Genomic DNA, 12,429 nt, shown 5'->3' with positions numbered 1-12,429 from the left:
TCTGATGGACTACCCAGCAGTGGGGAATAAGTTTCATTACACTAGAAGTCTTTCAGAAAGCGCTGTAACTAGGTTTAAGGATATGATTCCTTCTTTATGTTCTCTAATGCCATATACCAACACAGTGCAGAGTAGCTACCTAAACTCTGTAAGTGAGATAGAGTATCTCGTCAATAGTTTTACATCCTCTTTGAAGACAACTTTGGATGCTGTAGCTCCTCTGAAAAAGAGAGCTTTAAATCCGAAGTGTCTGACTCCGTGGTATAACTCACAAACTCGCAGCTTAAAGCAGATAACCCATAAGTTGGAGAGGAAATGGCGTCTCACTAATTTAGAAGATCTTCACTTAGCCTGGAAAAAGAGTCTGTTGCTCTATAAAAAAGCCCTCTGTAAAGCTAGGACATCTTACTACTCATCACTAATTGAGGAAAATAAGAACAACCCCAGGTTTCTTTTCAGCACTGTAGTCAGGCTGACAAAGAGTCAGAGCTCTATTGAGCCGAGTATTCCTTTAACTTTAACTAGTAATGACTTCATGACTTTCTTTGCTAATAAAATTTTAACTATTAGAGAAAAAATTACTCATAACCATTACAAAGACGTATCGTTATCTTTGGCTGCTTTCAGTGATGCCGGTATTTGGTTAGACTCTTTCTCTCAGATTGTTCTGTCTGAGTTATTTTCATTAGTTACTTCATCCAAACCATCAACATGTCTATTAGACCCCATTCCTACCAGGCTGCTCAAGGAAGCCCTACCATTATTTAATGCTTCGATCTTAAATATGATCAATCTGTCTTTATTAGTTGGCTATGTACCACAGGCTTTTAAGGTGGCAGTAATTAAACCATTACTTAAAAAGCCATCACTTGACTCAGCTATCTTAGCTAATTATAGACCAATTTCCAACCTTCCTTTTCTCTCAAAAATTCTTGAAAGGGTAGTTGTAAAACAGCTAACTGATCATCTGCAGAGGAATGGTGTATTTGAAGAGTTTCAGTCAGGTTTTAGAATTCATCATAGTACAGAAACAGCATTAGTGAAGGTTACAAATGATCTTCTTATGGCCTCAGACAGTGGACTCATCTCTGTGCTTGTTCTGTTAGACCTCAGTGCTGCTTTTGATACTGTTGACCATACAATTTTATTACAGAGATTAGAGCATGCCATAGGTATTAAAGGCACTGCGCTGCGGTGGTTTGAATCATATTTATCTAATAGATTACAATTTGTTCATGTAAATGGGGAATCTTCTTCACAGACTAAGGTTAATTATGGAGTTCCACAAGGTTCTGTGCTAGGACCAATTTTATTCACTTTATACATGCTTCCCTTAGGCAGTATTATTAGACGGCATTGCTTAAATTTTCATTGTTACGCAGATGATACCCAGCTTTATCTATCCATGAAGCCAGAGGAGACACACCAATTACCTAAACTGCAGGATTGTCTTACAGACATAAAGACATGGATGACCTCTAATTTCCTGCTTTTAAACTCAGATAAAACTGAAGTTATTGTACTTGGCCCCACAAATCTTAGAAACATGGTGTCTAACCAGATCCTTACTCTGGATGGCATTACCCTGACCTCTAGTAATACTGTGAGAAATCTTGGAGTAATTTTTGATCAGGATATGTCATTCAAAGCACATATTAAACAAATATGTAGGACTGCTTTTTTGCATTTACAGCAATATCTCTAAAATTAGAAAGGTCTTGTCTCAGAGTGATGCTGAAAAACTAATTCATGCATTTATTTCCTCTAGGCTGGACTATTGTAATTCATTATTATCAGGTTGTCCTAAAAGTTCCCTGAAAAGCCTTCAGTTAATTCAAAATGCTGCAGCTAGAGTACTAACGGGGACTAGAAGGAGAGAGCATATCTCACCCATATTGGCCTCTCTTCATTGGCTTCCTGTTAATTCTAGAATAGAATTTAAAATTCTTCTTCTTACTTATAAGGTTTTGAATAATCAGGTCCCATCTTATCTTAGGGACCTCATAGTACCATATCACCCCAATGGAGCGCTTCGCTCTCAGACTGCAGGCTTACTTGTAGTTCCTAGGGTTTGTAAGAGTAGAATGGGAGGCAGAGCCTTCAGCTTTCAGGCTCCTCTCCTGTGGAACCAGCTCCCAATTCAGATCAGGGAGACAGACACCCTCTCTACTTTTAAGATTAGGCTTAAAACTTTCCTTTTTGCTAAAGCTTATAGTTAGGGCTGGATCAGGTGACCCTGAACCATCCCTTAGTTATGCTGCTATAGACTTAGACTGCTGGGGGGTTCCCATGATGCACTAAGTGTTTCTTTCTCTTTTTGCACTGTATGCACCACTCTGCATTTAATCATTAGTGATTGATCTCTGCTCCCCTCCACAGTATGTCTTTTTCCTGGTTCTCTCCCTCAGCCCCAACCAGTCCCAGCAGAAGACTGCCCCTCCCTGAGCCTGGTTCTGCTGGAGGTTTCTTCCTGTTAAAAGGGAGTTTTTCCTTCCCACTGTTGCCAAGTGCTTGCTCACAGGGGGTCGTTTTGACCATTGGGGTTTTTACGTAATTATTGTATGGCCTTGCCTTACAATATAAAGCGCCTTGGGGCAACTGTTTGTTGTGATTTGGCACTATATAAATAAAATTGATTAAAATTGACTGATTGATTGATAGATGAGGCAGGATTTCTGTCAGCCCGCTGATGGCTTTCCTTTATTTATTTATTCATAATTTTAATTTAATCTTGCTTTAAATTTTGGGTCATCTTGTGATAGAAGGTTCTCTGTGAGTGAACCACGAGGCAACGTTTGTTGAAACACATTTTAACATCAGATGAACAGATGTGTCTACAAACACAGCAATCATTAAAAAAAGAAAATAATAACACTCCAGGCTTTCTGGAGCAAGTGTACATGTGGGGATCCTGCAGTAAATGAAGAGATCAGCCTTTTTCCATTATATGGGTATTACTCAAACCAAATCTGACTGACAAATGAGAGGGTAAAAAGTCACGCAGAGGCGACAGTGGTAATAACGGTAACAAATACGGTGATGATGTTTGCAACTCTCACACAATCCAGGTTTACTCTGCTGCATCACAACTGGGTCAGGAGAGTTTAACCCGTAATGTGGTGCACAGCAGGGACACGCAGATCAGAGGAGTGACTGACAATAAATCTGAGTGAGGAGGAGCTTGCAGTAAACACTGGGATTTCCCAGTGGGTGCTCACACGGCTCCTCGGCTTCTTTTTCACATTTGTATAGTAAACAGCTGTCTATATGGCTGTGTACTCCTCTGTCCATACTGTGTATTACTGCAGTACACTGCAGTTCTGCAGACAGTAAATCCAGGCTGTGCTGTCTAAATAAACTCTCACTCATCAGCTTTGCAAGATCCCCAATAAAAACAGGAAAGACTCTCTTTCATCAAAAATTACACTTCCCATTCTCACTGAACCAATTTAATTCCTTGCAATCCAAAACCTGAGAAGATTCATCGCATTCACTGATATTGTGTACCGGCATCCAAGGAATTGTAGCATTGTTCAAATATACAGTAGTGTTCATAATAATAGTAGTGCTATGTGACTAAAAAGATTAATCCAGGTTTTGAGTAAATTTCTTATTGTTACATTGGAAACACGGTACCAGTAGATTCAGTAGATTCTCACAAATCCAACAAGACCAAGCATTCATGATATGCACACTCTTAAGGCTATGAAATTGGGCTATTAGTAAAAAAAAAGTAGAAAAGGGGGTGTTCACAATAATAGTAGCATCTGCTGTTGACGCTACAAACTCAAAACTATTATGTTCAAACTGCTTTTTTAGCAATCCTGTGAATCACTAAACTAGTATTTAGTTGTATAACCACAGTTTTGTTCTCTTGTCCTCTTCAGCATAAGGCAACATGACCTCTTCAAGTATTTTGACATATCCAAACTGATCCATGATACCTGGTATGCGATATATAGGCCCAACACCATAGTAGGAGAAACATGCCCATATCATGATGCTTGCACCACCATGCTTCACTGTCTTCACTGTGAACTGTGGCCTGAATTCAGACTTTGGGGGTCGTCTCACAAACTGTCTGCGGCCCTTGGACCCAAAAAGAACAATTTTACTCTCATCAGTCCACAAAATATTCCTCCATTTCTCTTTAGGCCAGTTGATATGTTCTTTGGCAAATTGTAACCTCTTCTGCACGTCTTTTATTTAACAGAGGGACTTTGCGGGGGACTCTTGCAAATAAATGAGCTTCACACAGGCGTCTTCTAACTGTCACAGCACTTACAGGTAACTCCAGACTGTCTTGGGTGAGCCTTTGCCATTCTGGTTATATTTCTATCCATTTTGATGGTTGTTTTCCGTTTTCTTCCACGTGTCTCTGTTTTTTTTTTTTTTTTTTGTCCATTTTAAAGCATTGGAGATCACTGTAGATGAACAACCTATAATTTTTGCACCTGCGTATAAGTTTTCCCCTCTCCAATCACCTTTTTAATCAAACTACGCTGTTCTTGAACGTCACATTTTCCTCAGGCTTTCAAAGAGAAAAGCATATTCAACAGGTGCTGGCTTCATCCTTAAATAGGGGACACCTGATTCACACCTGTTTGTTCCACAAAATTGACAAACTCACTGACTGAATGCCACACTACTATTACTGTGAACACCCCCTTTTCTACTTTTCTTTTTACTAATAGCCCAATTTCATAGCCTTAAGAGTGTGCATATCATGAATGCTTGGTCTTGTTGGATTTGTGAGAATCTACTGAATCTACTGGTACCTTGTTTCCCATGTAACAATAAGAAATATACTCAAAACCTGGATTAATCTTTTTAGTCACATAGCACTACTATTATTCTGAACACTACTGTACATCAAGACCCATTAACAAAAAAGAAAAAAGTCTGCTGTTGCAACAGAGAAAATTTTGCAGCATACTTGGGTATGTGCTTATGCGTCACTCGTGAATATACGCATCAAAGGACAGGTAAGATTATAAGTCCAAATTGTGTTCTTACTCGCTCTCTTACTATTACTACATATTTGGACCCAGGGGTGCATCGTATCCATCATTGCTGTTCTTGTGTTGACACATGTAGCTACAGTTCAAACCTGGCAAGCAGAACAGAAAGTGCTGCTCACTTCTTGACCAGCTGCCGACCCTTATTTGGAAATGAGCGTTCATACATGCAGTACATTATAGCAATTCACTTGCTCTTATTACGAACTGATGCTAGTGGGAGCAAACAGCAACCAAGGCTCTCTTCAAGATCTGTAAGCCTTGAAAAGAAAGCAATTTTTCAGTCTCACAAAATGCATCAATGCATCATTAGACTTGAACAATTGCAGTATATCAGTTTATACTGTTGTGTGGGCTGCTGGCCCACCACCACAAGATGGCGCCCTGCTTGAAGTGCGGGCTTCAAGCACGAGAGGGCGTCGGAGCGACCGGGAGTGACAGCTGTCACTCATCCACTACTCAACACCATCACCATAAAGGCCGGACTGCAACTCCACCTCCCCGCCGAGAAATCAGCTACCATTCAGGTAACTTCTCTGCTGACTTACGTTGAGTAATAATCTGAACCTCTTTGCAGCCGTTTTCCTGTGGTGTGTCCTTATCTGTGGGATTGGCGTTTGGTGTGGACTGCGACGGCTTCGCCTCACACCCCAAACCAGATAAGTGGTTAAACAGGAGCTGCACGAGTGTGTGATTGGAGGTGGAGGTGCTCCCTCCTAACTAAACACAGACTGTGGGATTACTGAGTGTGCGAACTCGCACTCATCAATACTGTTTCTGTTCTCTGCCAGCAGTACTGGGTCTGACTGCTGAAGACAGTGGCCACCTGGGGCGCAGGGCTTGGCGGCTCCGGTGTTCTTCAGATCCGTTGGTGGTGGAAGCTGTGTGGGATCCAGCTCTTCTCTCGCCAGACGTCTTCTATCGTCGAGCCTGCCCACACGTCACCTTGTGTATAATTGACGTTCCACCATATTGTTATTGTCTGTACTTCGTTGTGCGATTCACAACATTAAATTGCTACTTTTTGGCTTATCCATTGTCCGTTCATTACCGCCCCCTGTTGTGGGTCCGTGTCACGACACTTTCACAACGTATACAACCCCAAAACTAGACTTGGACTTAGACTCGTTGTTATTGTCATTCAGTAAAAAACATTACAGATGCTGTCACAGAATGAAATATTGATGCACTGCAGGAATAGATAAAAACACAGAATAAAGCACAGAATACCAGTCCAATGTGTGTGATAGTAGGCTAATAGTTTTTTTTAAACCTATCGATAACTGTCTGTATTTGTGTATACATAACATGCAATAAATGAATAAAGGAAGTTGCTACAAGGATAAAGTTGCTACCAGATGCTACAGTCTATTCTATATCGTACATTCTAATCCAATTACATTTGTTCCACAAATCTGACTGGTTAATCTTGTGAGATTTCTGACCACAAAATATCATGTTGACGGTGGCAAAATATTCCACCGTTTCACATCTGATTTATTACTCTGCGCCCTGACTGTTTTGCTACGCAGATGTCAATAATTTCCATGTCAGTTGAGAGCGACAGAAACTAGTGCAGCGACGACAATACCAGTAAGCTTTGCAGACAAATAAACTGTGCAAACAATGGAATTGGATTAGAATGGGAATAACCTCCTTGTGTCTGATGATTTGCGGGCATTAATGCTGGATTTTATGGTCGCAAATTGAGTTTTACTGGCAACACGCCACAACGCGACTGCAAATATCCACCCAAATATCTGTTTTATGCTAACACGTTGCCGGTAAAACTCAATTTGTGACCATAAAATCCAGCATTAATGTCCGTAAATCATCAGACACAACAGGGATATTCCATAATTTTAAATTACACAGTTCTTCCTATCGATTTGTATTTAACTATCTTATGGCAGCTGGCTAAATCTGCATGTTTTGCAACTCAGGCTATGGTACTGCCTACCTGAGGACAGGAGTGAAAACAGTTTGTTAAAGGGATGTGAAGTGTCCCTGATTATCCTTCTTGCCATGGATAAGCAGCGCTGTTCTACCAGTTCATCAATGGTTGGCAGCCTGCCCCTAATAATCTTCTCTACTACTACTGTATTTTTTCCCACTGATTTTGAAATTTAGTGCAAAGTAGGCTTCCGCCACTGCCGAAATAAAAAAAAAAGAAAAAGAAAAGAAAAACAAGACACACTTATTGGCTCAAGTTACACAAGGCTACACAGGTTACAATTAGCATTGTGTAACAACAATGCCCCACAAGCCAAATATGTCCAAAGTGCAATGTGGATCAATGCCACTGAATTCTGTCAGGAATCAATTAAAATAAATTTTCTTTAAAAATGTATTCAAAATTGTCAGCAGTTCTGTATCAGCTGTATTGGGATTTGATGGTACTGTAGTAAACTTAAAAATGTTTTTTTTTTTAATTTAACAAATGTAGATCCAAAATGTATAATTTTCCATCCAAATTTAAAAAAAGAAGTTTATTTAATAATGAAACAAAATTATGGAATGCTGTGTCTTAACATACAGTTAAATCTGCCTCATTAATATGCAAATATATGCACAACAGAACCCTAATATCTAATCAGTCTACTCCCCATGTGTAATACATATTGACTGTGTTTGCAAAAATGTGTCGACAGGCAGACAGAAGCATGACATCACAATGTTCAACATGTGCCGCATGCTCCCCAACCTGACCTGAGTATCCGCTCACTAAGATCCACTGATGTCCATGATCCAGGCAGAGTCATCTGGGTGGACATGCTTGGACAGAATACGTTTCCACAGGTGTCATATGAACTCAGCTGTCGGTGATGAACCAAAGAGAAACAAGTGTCTCTCTGAAAAAGCATAAATCTGGTCCCCCGACCCCCCCAAAAACTTGCTTATTGTTCTTTTTGTATTTAGAACAATATTCAAAATATCTCTCCCCTAAGCAATCCAAGGTTATGTTAATATTGCATTTCTTTGATTGGCTTCAAATGAGGAAAGGAAAAAAGAAGAAGCTATTTTAGTCTTCAAAAATGGTGTGAAATCTTTGAACGTGTACACGTGTTTATGTGCCGTGCACGATAATGTGTTTGTACGTGTGTTAGTCTGTCTGTTCGATACAGCAAATGTAGCTTGGTGCTGTAACTCTCACGCCTATTTAAAGTCATGGCAAAAGTTCTAAGAAGCATTGTGATCTCTTACTGGCAAACTCTTGTTAGAAGACAAACAACAAAGCAAATAACACCGTAAGCAAACCAACACTTAGTGGAGCTGAGGAGAAATGTGGTGGGGAAGCGCGCTGGTACACAGAACACAAAGGACAAATGCAGTACAAGCACTATCATAAATAAGGAGGCATACTGAGGACATAAAGTTTTGCTGCAAACAAACAGCAATGGCCTTGGTGGCCACCACACCTGGGCTTTGGAAATGAAAGTGACAAGCTAAAGCCCAACCAATGTGGATTTACTGGGGCTCGATACCAATATTAGAGAGGGGGGAAAATATGATACCAATGCATCTGTCATTATATATGTACATAAAAGTGGCATTATATTACAGTTTAAACTTGACCTTTATTACAAATAACTGTAAATATAATCAACAACCTACCAAAGCATGCCACCCTGTCTTCACTCAGACTGGTAGTTGCTATGTCGCGTTGCTTGGGATTTGAATAAAAAAGACTTTGTCTGTTTTTGCCCGCATCTAGCTGGCATCATAGTGACCACTAGACTATTGTCACTGTAAAACACCCACTCTGACCGTAAATGAATGGCAGCTGTTTTGTTTCGGGGGTTTTTTTTTTGCCTCTTTTGCTTTTAGTTAACATGACCAAGGGGTGATTGGGGTCCCAGAGATGCATTGTAAAATGCAATGTTCTGTGCTGGACAAACTATGTAATGACACCATTCCCAAGAGCCAAAGTGTTTTTCTACATTGGGTATTCTGTAAAACCATAATCTTCATATCAGCAAAAATAACACTGATACAATATCAATCAATCAATCAATCAATTTTTTTATATAGCGCCAAATCACAACAAACAGTTGCCCCAAGGCGCTTTATATTGTAAGGCAAGGCCATACAATAATTATGTAAAACCCCAACGGTCAAAACGACCCCCTGTGAGCAAGCACTTGGCTACAGTGGGAAGGAAAAACTCCCTTTTAACAGGAAGAAACAATATGTTCATAAAGGGCTCATATCGGTTGATGCTAATGGCCAACTGATATGTCATTTGGACTTTAATTTCAAGCTACACATAACTACAAAACCACACATATGCAGAGACAGACAGAGAAGGATGGAGTGTCTGCTTTAGCTAGTCTTCTGTGAAGGCTCTCAGTTGTCCAGGTGGTTTCCATAGTAAAGAAGATGGAATCTTCGACTGGACTGGGTTGCTTGACGCGAAGACGTTTCGCTTCAAATCGCAGAAGCTTCCTCAGCTAAAATTCTTGCTCTGGTAGTCTGAAAGCTTTGTCAGCACTGCAGAAGGACCAAAGCATCCTTATCCTGCCAGCAGATAAAGGCAGATGCACGGTGGTCCTGAACACATCGGACTACGAGGCCAAGATCAACAACTTGCTCAGTGACTCCAATACATACGAACGTCTGAAGAGAGACCCCACGAGCAGCTATAACAAAATCATTAGCTACCTCCAAAACCTGGAGAAAGAGGGACTCATTGACAGGCAGGCATACTACAGACTGTACCCTGGAAACACCACTCCATTCATCTATGGACTTGCCAAAATCCACAAACAGGACATGCCACTCAGGCCTATTGTATGTAGCACAGATTCCATCACGTACAATTTGGCCAAGCACCTCAAGTGGATTTTGGCTCCTCTAGTGGGTAACTCAGACCACCATGTGGAGAACACACAAGATTTTGTGAACAAGATCAAGGACCTGCAGCTGGAGGCAGATGAAACTATGGTGTCATTTGATGTGACATCGTTGTTCACCTGCATCCCCACCGCTGAGGCCGTATCAGCTGTGAAGCAGAGACTGCTGGAGGATGTGTCTCTACTTGAAAGGACCAAACTCACACCACACCACATCTGCCAACTCTTGGAGATCTGTCTTAACACCACATATTTCCTGTTTAGGGGGAATTACTACAGGCAGATCCATAGTTGTGAGATGGGTTCTCCGGTATCCCCCACTGTGGCCAATCTGTGCATGGAGTGAGTGAAGAAGACAGCCTTGACATCTTTCACGGGCATTCCTCCCAGTCACTGGTTCAGATATGTCAATGACACATGGGTTAAAATCAAGCAACAGGAGGTTGAGGACTTTACAGAACACATCAACTCGGTGGACTCCAATATCAAGTTCACACGTGAGGATGCCAGAAACAACCATTTAGCCTTCTTGGACTGTGATGTTATGATTGCAGAGAACAGGCAGCTCCAGACAGGGGTTGACAGAAAGCCCACTCACACTAACCAATATCTGCTCTTTGGCTCAAACCACCCCCTTGAACACAAGCTCGGGGTGATCAGGACTCTTCAACACAGAGCCCTACAGGTGCCCACAACTGCAGAGGGAATGGCTAAAGAACAACTTGTCCGGAAAGCCCTCACAGTATGTGGGTACCCACGATGGTCCCTGGACAAAGTGCAGAAGTCCCAGAGAACAAAGAGACCAGATAGACAGGAGATGGAGACAAGAAGAAGAGTGTCTCTCCCTTATTTAGCAGGAGTAGGGGAAAAACTACAGAGGATCTTCAGACAGCACAAAATCCCAGTTTACTTTAAACCTGTTAACACCTTGAGACAGAAATTATTTCACCCTAAGGACAGGATCCCTAGTTACAAACAGAGCAATGTAGTGTATTCTATTAGATGTCAGGAAAACTGTAACGAACACTACATAGGTGAGACTAAGCAACCTTTACACAAAAGGCTATACCAGCACCGCAGAGAGGGCACCAGTGGACCTCAGTCTGCAGTTCATCTCCACCTTAAAGACACTAACCACATGTTTGAGGACAAGGAAGTTAAAATCTTAGCCAGAGAGAAGAAATGGTTTGAGAGAGGGGTCAAGGAGGGCATTCTATGTGAAACAGTTGAAACCCAGCCTTAACTGGGGAGGGGGTCTGAGACACGCTTTGTCCCCTGTTTACAATGGGGTGCTCAGGTCAAAGCAGTTTCAGTCTTTTGTTCATGGTAATGTCATTCACGTCATCAGGAGAGTCATCCGTCCCATCAATAGGAGGGACAGCTGCCCTGTCATTAGGAGGGTGCTAACTAGAGCACAATAGGTGCTAATTAGAGCTATTGTTTAGTCATTAGCCTATAGCAGTCTGCCTCTCGGTAGGAGGGGTCTGGTTAGGTTTAAAACTCCAGCTTTTGTGGCTTCTGTCTTGTGTCTTTTTCCTGGTTCTCTCCCTCAGCCCCAACCAGTCCCAGCAGAAGACTGCCCCTCCCTGAGCCTGGTTCTGCTGGAGGTTTCTTCCTGTTAAAAGGGAGTTTTTCCTTCCCACTGTAGCCAAGTGCTTGCTCACAGGGGGTCGTTTTGACCGTTGGGGTTTTACATAATTATTGTATGGCCTTGCCTTACAATATAAAGCGCCTTGGGGCAACTGTTTGTTGTGATTTGGCGCTATATAAAAAAATTGATTGATTGATTGATTGATTGATTCTGTTTATTCTTCTCTACAAGAGTCAAGACAGAAGTCAGACTACCAGAGCAAGAAATTTAGCTGAGGAAGCTTCTGCGATTTGAAGCGAAACGTCCTTGCATCAAGCAACCCAGTCCAGTCAAATATTCAAGATTCTCTACTTTAGCTAGTCACAAAAAATCCTTTTTGTAGGGTTGTGTGCACTTCTGGCAGGGATGTGTGAGTTTTTGTAGGTAACATTTAGAAAGTTTATTTCTTCACTCTCTCACAGACTACATTCACTGTGCACCAAGCTTGACCATCTGCCTTGCTCTCTATCTTTCCAGGCTAAATTCATACAAAATCCTCCCCACGGGGTTGTGTGGCAGCATGACCATGTTATTTGAGTTTTAGAAGGTAAACATTGTGAAACAATCAGAAATCAGAATGCAACCAGTGGGGTACAGAGGCAAAGTTATTCATTCTCACAAAATGTTGTAAGAAGAAGCAGGAGTCCTTCACTGACAATAAACGTTTATGGGCTTACAGTAGGGTTGGGACCAATCCAATCCCGGATCGGTATCGGAACCCGATACCGACGTAATTCAGGTATCGGAAAATAGCGATCCAATCCGCGACATTTTCCGTAACTGGAGAAGAGCCACTGTGAATCCTCTCAACTGCTGCTGTTTGCTCTTTGCTTGTTTACTGCCGATCGGGAGGAGGGAAGAGGGAGGTTTTTGAGGTTGGGCTGTTTGAGAGAGCTCTCTTCTGCAGTGTTCTAGGTGCGGTTAGCGG

At 41.6% G+C, this 12,429-nt stretch overlaps 1 protein-coding gene across 3 annotated transcripts in view; it reads right to left on the bottom strand.

Annotated features, from left to right (window-relative positions):
• The window catches only part of tspan9a (tetraspanin 9a), a 782,740-nt gene that overhangs the window by 269,563 nt on the left and 500,748 nt on the right, over window positions 1–12,429 (bottom strand). The gene's annotated exons all lie outside the window — the stretch shown is intronic.

This window comes from Thalassophryne amazonica, chromosome 8 (genome assembly GCF_902500255.1).
Source record: "Thalassophryne amazonica chromosome 8, fThaAma1.1, whole genome shotgun sequence".
Classification (NCBI taxonomy): domain Eukaryota; kingdom Metazoa; phylum Chordata; class Actinopteri; order Batrachoidiformes; family Batrachoididae; genus Thalassophryne; species Thalassophryne amazonica.
The sequence above is the reverse complement of the archived record's forward strand: the minus strand, read 5'-3'. Positions and strand labels throughout refer to the sequence as shown.